Raw genomic sequence first — 13,472 nt, forward strand, 5'->3', positions numbered from 1 at the left:
TTCCCGTTCATATTCTGCACACATGTTCCTGTATATTATTCCAGCCACTTGATTGTGGCGCTCCATGTATGCTTTACCTGCCAGCATCTTACACCCTGGAGTTATGTGCTGGATTGTTTCAGGCGCCTCTTTGCACAGCCTACACCTTGGGTCTTGTCTGGTGTGGTAGATCTGAGCCTCTATTGCTCTGGTGCTCAGGGCTTGTTCCCGGGCTGCCAGGATGAGCGCTTCGGTGCTGTCCTGTAGGCCAGCCCTTTCTAGCCATTGGTAGGACTTCTTGATATCAGCCACTTCAGTTATGGTCCGGTGGTACATCCCATGCAGGGGTTTGTCCTCCCATGAGGATCTGTCCTCCAGCACTGTATCTTCTGCTCTCCATTGCCTGAGACATTCACTGAGCACACTGTCAGTTGGGGCCTTGAGCTTGATGTACTCATGGATCTTGGATGTTTCATCCTGGATAGTGGCTTCCAAGCTCACTAGTCCTCGACCTCCTTCCTTGCGGCTAGCATACAGTCTCAGGGTGCTGGATTTGGGATGGAACCCTCCATGCATGGTTAGGAGCTTTCGTGTTGTCTGTATCTCTTCCTTTGGCCATCTTATTATTCCTGCAGGGTATCTGATAACTGGCAGTGCGTAGCTGTTAATTGCCCGGGTCTTATTTTTGCCATTGAGCTGGCTTCTCAGGACTTACTCGTTGGAGGTATTTAGCTGTTGCAGCTTTCCTTGTTGCCTACTCCAGGTTGCCATTTGCCTGTGGAATTCCAAGGCACTTGTAACTGTCCTCGATGTCTGCTATTGTTCCTTCTGGGAGTGAGACCCCCCCTGTGTGGACTACCTTGCCTCTCTTTGTCACCATCCGGCTGCATTTCTCGAGCCCGAATGACATCCCAATGTCAGTACTGTAGATCAATGTCACGCTCGCTCTTAGCATATAGCTTGATGTCATCCATGTAGAGGAGGTGACTGATGTTGGCCCCATTTCTGAGTCGGTATCCATAGCCAGTCTTGTTGATTATTTGACTGAGGGGGTTGAGACCTATGCATAACAGCAGTGGGGACAGAACATCACCTTGGTATATCCCACATTTGATGGACACTTGTGCAAGTGGCTTCCCATTGGCTTCAAGGGTGGTTTTCCACAGCTTCATTGAGTTTCCTATGAAGGCTCTTAGAGTCCTGTTGATGTTGTACAGCTCCAAGCATTCAGTGATCCATGTGTGTGGCATCGAGTCATAGGCCTTCTTGTAATCAATCCAGGCTGTGCACAGGTTGGTGTGTCGTGACTTGCAGTCTTGGGCGACTGTTCTGTCGACCAGGAGTTGGTGTTTGGCTGCTCTGGAGTCTCTACCAATGCCCTTCTGTGTGTTATTCATGAATTGATCCATGTGCCTATTTATCTTGATTGCAATGATGCCTGACATGAGCTTCCATGTTGTGGACAGACAGGTTATTGGCCGGTAGTTGGATGGGACTGCACCCTTTGAGGGATCCTTCTGGATCAGGATCGTTCGCCCTTCCGTTAGCCATTCGGGGTGAGTCCCATCTCTTAGCAGCTGGTTCATTTGTGCTGCCAGGCGCTCGTGGAGTGCGGTAAGCTTCTTTAGCCAGTAGGCATGTATCATGTCAGGGCCCGGTGCTGTCCAGTTCTTCATACCTGAGACTCTTTCTTGGATGTCTGCCACTGTGATGGTTACTGGTTACTGGATATATGGTTACTGGATATATGGTGGATGGTTACATATTATATATACATATATATACATATATATACATATATATACATATATATACATATATATATATATATATATATATATATATATATATATATATATATATATATATATATATATATATATATATATATATATACATATATATATATATATATATATATATATATATATATATATATATATATATATATATATGTAACCATCCACCATATATCCATATCCATATATATATATATATATATATATATATATATATATATATGTAACCATCCACCATATATCCAGTAACCATCACAGTGGCAGACATCCAAGAAAGAGTCTCAGGTATGAAGAACTGGACAACACCGGGCCCTGACATGATACATGCCCATCAACGGCGGTTAAAGCAGTCAGACGTTTGTTCTGCAGCTCAGCAAAAATCTCTGCTTTAGGTTTTGGGGAGAAAAACAAAGGAAAACACACGGAGAAGGATTCTGCAAAGGAAATCCCAAGTTCTATTGGTAAGTCAGCGTCCTGGAAACATGCTTTGTTGGTTCTGAAGTGGCATGAATGCAGACTTAGATTGGTTTGTTTCCTTGGATTCTTCAGATGGATTCAAGCTGTAAATGTTGTCAGCATAAAGCAAGTTTGGACTAAACTAAAGCAGAAAGTGGCTTTGAAGATGGTCAGGAGAAATGAGGGCTTTTTTCAGGAATTCTTGGAAGAGGAGGACTTCTCCAAACAACCAGAATCTAGGAGGAGGTTTTTTCAGCATTGAGATCAGGATTTAGCATGAGCTTCAATCCCATTTTTGTTCAATCCAAATGTTTACCGTCATATTCAGGAGTTCAACTCTGAAAGCCACCATGACATCATAGACATTAAAGACCCTGTTACCTAGCAACCAAACACAACAAACTGTAGACTATTCAAACTGGACATTTTGGGGCAGCAATTCTTTTCTAACTCAAGTTTTTATGAAAAAAAAAAGCTCTCTCTGCTTCTCAGTCCTTTCTGCTGCAGCTGAGACTGTTTGATGTCCCTCATGTTCTTCCTCAGAGCAGAGAGAACAGATGCTCTTCTGATCAGAACATCTTCATCACCTCATCATGATGTTCTCCTGCAGGTTCTTGGAGGGTTCCAGTCTGTGTTTCTTCAATGCAGCTGCTTTCAAATGAGGTTGAAGGTCTTCCTCACAGGAAGAGGCCGGACAGATCAAGCAGGACTTGATGGCTTTCAGTTTTCTTCCAGTGCAGACGTCACAGACCACATCTTCAGGTCCAGCAGAGCAGAGACCAGCAGCAGCAGCTTGGAGTCCGCTCTTCTTCAGCTGCTCCACTAAAGCTGCTGACATGACATTTTTCCCCAGAACAGGCCTCGGTGTGAAGGTCTTCCTGCACTGAGGACAGCTGTGGACGTTCTCCTCTGCATCCCACAGTCCTTGAAGACACTTCCTGCAGTAGCTGTGTCCACAGGGAACAGTCAGCGGATCCTTCAGCAGGTCCAGACAGATGGAACAGCAGAAGCTCCATTCATCCAGATCCTTCCTGCTCATTTGGCTGCAGAGTTCCAGTTGAAGAAGCTGCAGTTCTTTCTGCACTGAAGGTTTCCTCACAGCTTGTTTCCCTTCCAGACTCTGAACTTTCAAAGGTTTTGTCATCAGGAGGATTTCAGGATCAGAGTCCAGGACAGTCTGGGATTTCACTGAAGACTTTACTGCAACTCAGAAACATTTATTGGTTTAGCTGTCAGTCAAAGATCATGAAAGAGACAAAGTCCAAAGTTCTTCATGTTATCAACAAATGTTGAGTTTTAGCAGCAACAGTCAGACGTTATTTAATTTAAGACAGACTCTGGAACTATGAAGAGAAATTTCTGCCACTAAAATGAGAAAGAAAGACAGAAAAATCCAATAAATGCTAAAAATCTTGATTTGTACTGAAACTTTATGGAATTTTGATTGGATCCTGAAACAACGAAGTCTTGTTTCTATCCAGCTTAACAGCAGCAGGAAGTAGGAAAAAGGATGACGGATTTCAGCCAGAGTTCAGGGTTAAAGTCAGGGTAGTTTAAACCTGCTCTCTGGAATCCCCTCCTGCTCTGCTCACCTCTTTCAATTACCGTCCTTTTCCATCTTTATCCAGCTCAGCAGCAGCAGTGACGATTGCAACACTGCTTTCTTCTGAAGCATCAAGTGGTCCAGATCTCACCTGCTCACATAGCCCCCCCCCCCCCCCACACACACACACACACACACATTCCACCACTTTTCAGCTCCACTGGCTTCCTGTCAAATGCAGGATTGACCAAAGCACTGAAGATAGATGGAGTTGGATTTGGGAGAGGACTGAGCTCATTCAGATGAAGAAAGAACAAGTCAACAGATGAAGAAGATTTCAGGAAGTTTCCCATTCAACAAGTTCAAGTTTCCAGAGAGCTAGTTTAGCATCCGTGTTCTGGACCAAACCACTGTCCCTCTGAAGGTCCAGACACAGAGAGGCCCAGAGTGACCCCCATTTCTCCTTTTTGCTCTCTCCAGTGGCTGACTCCGCCCCTTAGGACGTCCCCCTGTGTGGATCAGTGGTCAGTGGGTTGGAACCTGCTGCAAATGCAGGCTCTGGTTCTAACTGCTGGATCAGAAGTGGAATGTGAGCTGTAGTGGTGTGTCTGCAGCTGGATGTGGAACACATGAGGGAGGGGTCAAAGGTCAATCTTTCTTCCAAACAAATGTTGTCAGTCTATTCTCCAACAATGCTCCAACATCTTCAAAGGTTTTTGGTCCCAAATCCAGAGTGGAGCTGGTAGGACGTGATCATTTCAGCCTCAGATTTGGGATCTGTCATCTCTCTGCCACCGTGACACCGAGTGATGAGTTCATGCTCCAAAGCGGCCCAATCGCTGGCTTTAGGGACTATTCCAAAAGCTTTCAATGATGGCGGGGAATGAACATGAGGAACAGATGACGGCTTGAAATGTCTGCTGTTGGTTTCTGATCCAGACAGAAATTCAATCAAATGTCTGTGAATCCATGATTTCCTTAGAATCTTTGACTCTAGATTCAGATCCATCTGGTTCAAAGGATGAAACTGCAGCTAAAAGTCTTTCAGTCAGACAACTCTTGCAGAAGAATATTTATTTCACAACATCTTTAGGTTGACATTCACAATTTGATTCACAACTTCGTTTTGGCATAAGGCTCCGTTCAATTCCTTGAGACACTTATTTTTTCCATACACTTTCGGGTAACAACCCCCGTAACGGAGCCCACAGGTGGAAGCCGGGGAGGAGGGAGGGGCAAAGAATGAGCGCTGAAGGTAAGAGAGAATGAACAATTGTACACCTGACTTAAATAGGACGCTAAGCAGGTGGGTTAATTAACTGTCCCGCCCTAGGGGAGTAACCTGCAATTCTGCCGAGTGTCTGCCCGAAATGCGACGAGTCGCTATTTCAAAAGTCCAAATCCTCAAAGATGAAACAGAAAGTTCCTAGAAAGTCAAATGAAAAACATGACCCCACAATGTCAAAGTGCCTAGGATAGCACAGGGGTTACATTTGGAATAGCGTGAAGGGTTGTGCTTAGGAGCCCACACTGGATGAAACTCATTGCACCCTTATGTGACGTGTGCATTTACTGTAAATATTACTGCAAATACCTCTATTTGTCATAGCCATAACAATGTTTAGTAGATGGATTCCACTCATTTTATCATTAATTGTCCTTTATTTTCTAATCAATATATGACTTAATATTAGAAGTGAGTTTGGTATATTTTTAATTATTAGAAATGTATTATTCCATTATTTTATGGCTTTAAATAAACCAATCAAAACAATGACTACAGCATCACAAACTGAGCTTGTGTTGATGTTTCTTGTCTAAACACTCTGCTGTTGTGTTTTCTGAGCATCAGCATAAATAAGAAAACCTGTCTGACTGGATCTGAGGACAAAGTGACCTTTTTGTGATGCAAAGTTGAAGTCTTTACTCAACACATGAGTTCATGTCAGAGTGACACACCATAGAGGAAAGTTAAAGTATGAACATGGATATAAGGTTTTCTAATGTGTGTAGTTCATTTGTTTCTCCTGTGTTAGTTTCTTTCTACGGGGCACAAGATATCCTTTAGACAACTACCATAGGTCTATGTAGATCTACTGGATGTTTCAGAAGACTCTACTTTCTTATTCTACTGAAGGTCTACATGTCATGGTTTGGGTTTCTTTTGTCTTGGTTTTTGCTTTATTTCTTGTTGTGTCATGTTTGGTTCTGTTTCCTGTTTTATTTTGAAAGGTGTTCTGTTTTGTCATGTTCCTGAGTTTTACTTCCTTGTCTACTTCTGTCCTGATCTTGTTCCCCTGTGTCTTTCTGGCCTGTCTGTATTTAAGTCTCGTCTCTCCCTTCCTCTTGTGCTGGTCCATTAACGTCTTAAGGTCTTCATGTCGTAGCGTCATTTATGTCTTGGATGTTGCCATGTTTCCTGTTCTTGCCAAGCCACAGTGAGTCTAGTTCTAGTTTTGTTTCCTGCTCTGCAGCGCTTTTTGTTCAATAAACCCTCTTGCCTTGGAACCGTGTGCCTCCTGCCTCTGGGTCCTACCTGCTCTCCAGTCCCCTACCCTGTCATACCATTATTGTTCTGAAGGACATCAGCATTGAGGTCTCCTACACATCTACTTGTAGTCATCCCATCTGTGGATAGTTTTAGATTTTTATCTGCCATTTGAATTGTTGTTTTGAACAGGAATCTGCATCCATAAACTATAAAATAGATGTTGAGTTAGTTTCTCACCGACTAAAAACTTAGTGAGAGCCACGCTTTACTGAAATGATGTAAAAATATTTAATGATTATAAGTAATAAGATAGCAATTTACTTTATTGATCAGGAATGTGTAGCAATGATTTCTGTATTAATGTGATCATGTGTTTGTGACAGCTGGAAGGACGTAAACCCAAGTGCAGAGAAGAATCAGGCTGAGACTCAGGAATGCACTTAGAAACGACTTAACACTAACAAAAAGCGCCACAAGGTGGGATCACGAAAACACAAAAACTCCCAATGAGAGGGAAAACTGCAAAAGGCAAAAAGGGAACAACTAAGCTACGACAAAAAGTCCAAAGGACAAACAGACCTCAGTGTTGGCTGAGCATGAAAACCACAGACCTAACAGGAACACACCGACACTGAGGACTGAGTAACATCAACTTAGATAGACATGACTGCAAAGTGCAGCCAGCTGTGCACTCCTCCACCAGGACCAAACAGGAAAGGGAGGGGTCATCCAGGAGGAGCGACAGCTGACCTGCAAAACACAGAGTCAGTCAGGAAACAGAACTAGATGAACACCACACTGTCAGTGTTCTGAGGATGATTAATAGGAACTATACATATTACTATGCAAAGTGTGTTTCATATCAATGTTAACTGAAATAATGTGAGAATGATTTCTGACAATAAACACTCTATTATGTTACTTGATAAAGAATCTGAATTTGATCCGATATGGACTGGATTATAATAACTGTTTAAAACTATAGATGGGATTATATACTCTTCCTTCTTCACATTCCCTTTTAACAACCAATTAAACTCTATTTGACTTTATTTGAAAATCATTAAATGAAATGAATCTAATGTGTCAGAAGTGTTTGAGTAGTAAAACTGTTCAGAAGATGGATTCCTCTTAATTCATCTTTATTATTTTTTATTTATCTTTTAATTAATATTTGAATATTTTTAATGCTTGAAATAAACTATTAAAAATTGAAAATTTTAAAAAATGGAAAAGTTCTCTATTCACACAATTCATGTTAAAGCAGCCAACAGAGGAAGTCTCTGGTTCCAGGGGAGTATTCCAGGAAGCATGTTTAAACTAGCCTGACTTAAGCCTGAACTCTGGCTGAAATCCGCCTGAACCTGCTTACTCTGGGTATGTTGGTTCCACAAGACCTGATATGAGTTAGCGTAATTACGCTCGACTTGGTGTCTCAATTCTGTCTTTCAGTAAGAAAACACTGACCTGAATATTGCTGACTATACAAGATTTGATGTTCGTGTTCTGCCTGATTAAATGACCCACTTTCATGTTATCAACCCCAGCCGACAAATAAAACCAGACTGCATGCAGTGGGAAGACAGAGCTCCTGTGTTGCAGCCTGCACTGTGACAGACAGATTCTCCTTCTGCAGAAATCTAACTAAAATTCCCGTGTGGTTCTTCTCTTTGTTGAGGAACAGTCTAAACCCAGACACTCTCATCTTCTGACTCTGAGCTCGTCTGTTTCCTGTTGAAGTGACTGACGTTGGAGTTTCCAGATCCTGATGCTGCAGAGAAACAAAGTGGATCAATGGGTCTCATCCACAGTGGTCCTTGGAGCAGAACTCTCCAAGTCTGTGTGGAACTTTTCCTCCATCATCAGATCCAGAGAATGTCTGGTCTGAGTGGAATTGTGACCAAACTAACACAAACCTTCTCCAGAATAAAAGCCATCAGGCAGTGACAGCAGTATGATACAGAAACAATGTTCTCTGACACCAAGTATACAGAACATTTCATCAAATCATCTTTTGATTAGATCTGAAATTCTACTTTTCATTCAGTAAAGTGTTTTTTTCAGAGAACAAACCTGCCTGATTGGTGGATTGTTAGCAAGTGGGAGGAGCTTAATCCAAGTCTGCTTCTGACCCCCTTTTGCCTTTGTATGTTCAACATTTAACAGCAAGAAAGTCAGAGTTGGTGATGTTTTTGGGCAGTTTCACTGTTTCTCTGAGTTGGGGTTTGTGGAGGTCAAAGGTCAGACAGAGCAGTTTTCATCTTTAGAACCTTCAAGCAAGTTTTTAATGCTGAAGAACTCAACTAAAACAGCAGCAAGAACTGGATTTTTCTTAAACTCTTTTTCAATCAGCTGATATGTAGACTGTCCAGAACCGTTTGACGGCTCTGTCTTCTTCATTTCAGCTTCATGTGCTAAAAAGAGTCCAACAGTAGAGGCTTGTTGTTCACTGATGCTGCTGTCATTCTAAAAACAAATGAGCAGTTTGGTTATATTTGCAGAAAAACTAACAAGTTTCAGGCTCAGCACCATACTTAAAAAAAAAAAAAAAAAACATATAACAACACAAGAACTGATACCAACTGTTACACACGGAGGAGGAGGGACCATGGTTTGGGCTCCTTTCTAACTCAATTTTCAACAAACAACAAAAACTAAAGTCTTTTTGAAACGTTTTGTCCACTTTCACTCAGTGAACTACAACATTTCAGTACATGAACATTGTTGTCTTGGTTTTTTTCAGACCTGCTGTGGTTTTCCCTCTGGTTGAACCACAAGGTCTTTCTGAATGATCCAAATTTAGAAAGTTGAGATAAATTATAATAAATGATGAATTCCATGTTGTCCTGGGAGACATTAGCCGTAGAGAAAGTCCTTCCTGTTTCATGTTTGGCCTCACTTCAGTCTTTAAAGTTATTATGGATGCTAACATGTTTAGAACATGTTCAGTAAAACTTTCCAGTCTGGTCCATAAATTCAGAGCAGCAGCTTCACCTCACTGTCTGCATTCATGGAGCTTCTTTAATGTTTGGACTTTGAGAAACTCATTTGACCTCCTGGCTTGATCTTCATCACTTGGATCCACATTGGTCTTTGTGAAGGACTTGTGGACTTGGAATCAGTGTTCATGTTCTATACAGTCCAGTTAGTAACAGTTATTAGTAACAGTTATTGACCTTTGACCTGACCAGTGGAGGTTGTTGGACAATAAACTGTCCAACAATGTGTATGTGTGTGTGTATGTGTATGTGTGTGTGTGCACACCTACACACACACACACACACACACACCACACTTACACCCCTATGCAAACATACATTCTGATTACACGGAGGAGCCTAACACACCCAGAAGGGGGCGGAGCTCTGCTCAGGTGTTCCTGAATCAGGAAATGAGGAAGTTGAGAGTTTTCCTCCGTGTCAGAGCAGACAGAGCAGGACTTTCTTCTCCTTCACGGTGAGTCTTTGTGTTTCTGTTGTCTTCTCCACTCATGATGAAGACAGTGACGTGTCTGTGAGGAAGAGGAGCAGCAGAGGAAGAGCTCAGACTGAAGTTTGTCTTGAACTTGTTCTTCTTCCAAAAAGCAGCAGCTAAAGGTCACTGCAGGTCACCTTTCTGACAGAAACAGACCACAATGCAGCTGTCAGATCTGCCCTGAAGGACAAACTTTGAGTTCTGTTGGATCTTTGTTCTTCCAAACAGTTGGTGACTCTGCTCCAGCCTTCCTCTCAGCTCACATTCTAATGACATTCCAGAGAGGCTGTGGAAGCTCCTCAGTGCTTTGATCTCTGCTGAAGAAGGTTGTTAGGCTCTCAGGTCCTCAGTGCTGAACAACTGCATGTTTCCAATCCTCTCAGTACTGAGATCTCCTTCATTTCTGAACTTCTGACATGATTCTGATGGAACAGAGCTGGGAGCTCGTCTCTGATTGGTTCTTCCACATACAGCATTTCTTCATCATCTGGTCTGTAGTTTGAATCAAATCACCTTCAAAGGGTCTCTTTACAAAGCAGAAGGTCACATGACCTCACCTTTCTCAGTCACTGAGATCAACAACTGTCAATCAGCTTGAAGCTCCGCCCCTCCTCTCAGCTGTCAGGTGGCGTCAGGTTTCTTCTTGAACCTGGGGCCTGTTTCAGAAAGGAGGTTCAACCAACTCTGAGGTTAAACTTGAACTCTGAGTTGGTCAATCGAGAGATTAACAACTCTGAGTTTTCTGTTTCAGAGAAGCTGATCCGAGTTAGGTCAATCAACTCTGAGTGGACTGATTCGGAGGTGAGCGTGCGCACCGCGACTATAAGAAGCCATTATCAATGGAGCGCAGATATCACGAGTCACCATGGCAACCGTGGAAAAAAAGAGGTCTGCATATTTTTCGCCAGCTGAACTTGATGTGCTGCTGCAGAGTTACAGTGAATATGAGCACATATTACGGAAGAAAAGCAACACCGCTGCATCTGCAAAACAGAGACAGTTAGCGTGGGAAAACATAGCTGCTCAAGTTAATGCGCAAGTTTGCATTTAAATCATTGTTATAAAATATTGGCTGTAATAACTTTCTAAATAGCGTAAGGTGTGAAATAAAAAAAGGCGATATTTAGGTGTACTTTTGAAGTGTTATTCCTGGTGTAAATGCATGAAATGCTGCATAGTGTACAGAACCAATCGGATCGGGGGGGGGGGGGGGGGGTGCATTTAACGTTGATAATGTTTAGAGGACTTTTTTGTTAACCTTCCCCTCTTGTAAACGTTGGTCAGTTTAATATTAATACATGCAATTGTGTTTTTAAAAGTGAACTTTTGTCTACCCTTGTATTGATCAAGTGGTATAGGTTTATATGGGATTAAGAAAGTAAGCAGTACTAGTAATTGTTACATTAATTTAATTCAATGTCCCTGATTTCGTTTTCATGTAGATGCAATCCTGCAGGAATTAAAAGAACATGGCAGCAGCTAAAAATGAAGTATAAAAACATAATTCAATCCGGTCAGATTTGAGCATGTCATGGATGTAGGCTTTGTTGACAATATTTGACATATGAAACATCTACATAGCAATACCTAATAGTGTTTTCATTGTATATATGTAATTGACTGCAACGAAAAACGGTAACGCTCAAACAAAAACGTATGGGGAAATGACAAAAAATCGAGTCTAGGTCTCAAAATCCTCGTACGACGTAAATGTAATTCTCTACGAATTAATGCAGCATCCTCGTCTATTGGGTCCTCCAAAAAAGGACAAGCCATCCTTGTCACTTAGACCGTCTCTGTGTGACGGAAATGTGGGCAATGAAGGTTAAAGCGAAACATACCGCTTCGTCTTTAAAAAGGGGAGGGGACCGGCAGAAACCTTGAGTTTAGGGAATAAAACCTGCTCCCGACCAGGTTAAGTTCACAGCATAAGTAACCATGGACACTGACTCCGAGTATAAGTTACCTCTCTTTCAGAAACGGGTTTGACTTACTCTGCTTTCTCTGGTTTAACAAACCTCCCATTCTGAAACGGAAAACCCAGGGTTTCCCTGATTTCAGGGTTAATGCACTCAGAGTTTACACTTAACCTCCTTTCTGAAACAGGCCCCTGTTCTCTGTCTTTAGTTCAGGAAACAAGCATCCTGCAGCTCCTGTCAGTCATTTCACCTCCAGTCAGTCATTTCACCTCCAACAAGAAGCCCCGCCCCCTTTTCATGTCCACTGTGTTCATGAGCGTCAAATAAAAAAGACAGAAGATCTTCTTCTTTCTCTGCAAACTCTCATCACTCTGCTGTTTCCAAAGCTTCATCATTGTTGGATCAACAACATGGAGGACTCTTCTTCATCACCTCAACAACAATCAGCTGATGCTGGTTGGGGTTTTCAGTTCTGTCTCCTGAAGGAATTTTATATTTTTGTGGTCCTCATTTCTTCTAGGCTTTTATCTTATCTTTATTTCATTGAAGGTTTTCTTACAGGTTTACTGTGTGGGGTTCCCATACTTTGAATTTCAAAGGGGCTTCCTAAAGTTGCATATGTGAGAGGTTTCAGGAATGCAGCTCCAATCTTATCCCCCTTCAGGAGAAAACAGTCTTTGATCTTCTAAGGCCATTTGGTTGTAGGTCTGACATGGGCCATAAATTAACTATCTCTGGTACTGTAGCTGTGGGAACCACTCCAGGCGTCCTTTCACGTGTGAAAAACAAAGCTCTAGGATCGACTTCCTGCGGTGACAGTTCCTGCCACCCATGGGGATTCCGTACCGTGTCTATCTGTGAGGTTTCCCCCCAGAGACCAGTTGCTGTGATGGACTGAAGGAAGTAGGCGGGCTCCTCTGTCAGTCAATCTCTAGCGACCAGAGGCGGAGATTCGGCGGCCATCTTGCTCCCGGGGGAGGATGTTCTGACCACATGCTTAAAAGTCTGAACTCAAGGAACCTTTCTGTGTCTCCAGACAAGCTGCATGTGATTTCGGAATGTAACCTCTTGCGTATTGCAGGCCTTGGTTTTGGACACCCAGATCGATCTGTTTTATTTTGTTTTATTATCTTTTACTTTTCAGAAATATTGTTAGGGAATAAATTTGTTAAACTTAATCCGGCCGAATCCCGTGGTTTTCTTCTTCTCGACTTTTTTGAACATGCAACAAGGAAAGTAATCTCAAAGCGACAGATTATTTCCTACACTCCAAACCTTCCTGTTCTCCTGTGTGGAGGTCAAAGGTCATGAGGAAGTCTCTGTTGGAGTTTTGAGAGGAAGAATTCATGTCTTTCTTTCTTTTCTCCTCATTCTTTGATTTCTGTCTGTTTTTCTTGATGCTTCCTGTTTCCTGAAGTGTAGAAACAGGAAGTTTGTTGTTTCTGTGTCAAAGTAACCTATTAAACAAAACATTATTTGATTGTATTCGGAGGAAAAAATGTCATTACTTAAGGAAAAATGTTTTATGTAACACCAGAAAACATGGGGGCATGGAAGTATTAACCTTTGAAACTTTAAACAACTCTTTTAAAATAAAGTGGTTAAGTCAGTCATTGAAAGGGGAAGACAATATCTGGAATGCATTTCCCAAATATATATTTGACACAATGGGAGGCATTAAATTCTTGCTAAAATGTAATTATAAAATTGAAAAATTACCCACAAAACTTTCAAACTTTTACAAACAAGCCCTGCTGGCCTGGAAACTCCTTTATTAACATAATTTTTCTCCAACAACTTGTTTTATTTGG

Source organism: Oryzias latipes, chromosome 2 (genome assembly GCF_053564925.1).
Source record: "Oryzias latipes strain Hd-rR chromosome 2, Olatipes_Hd-rR_3.1".
Taxonomy (NCBI): Eukaryota; Metazoa; Chordata; class Actinopteri; order Beloniformes; family Adrianichthyidae; genus Oryzias; species Oryzias latipes.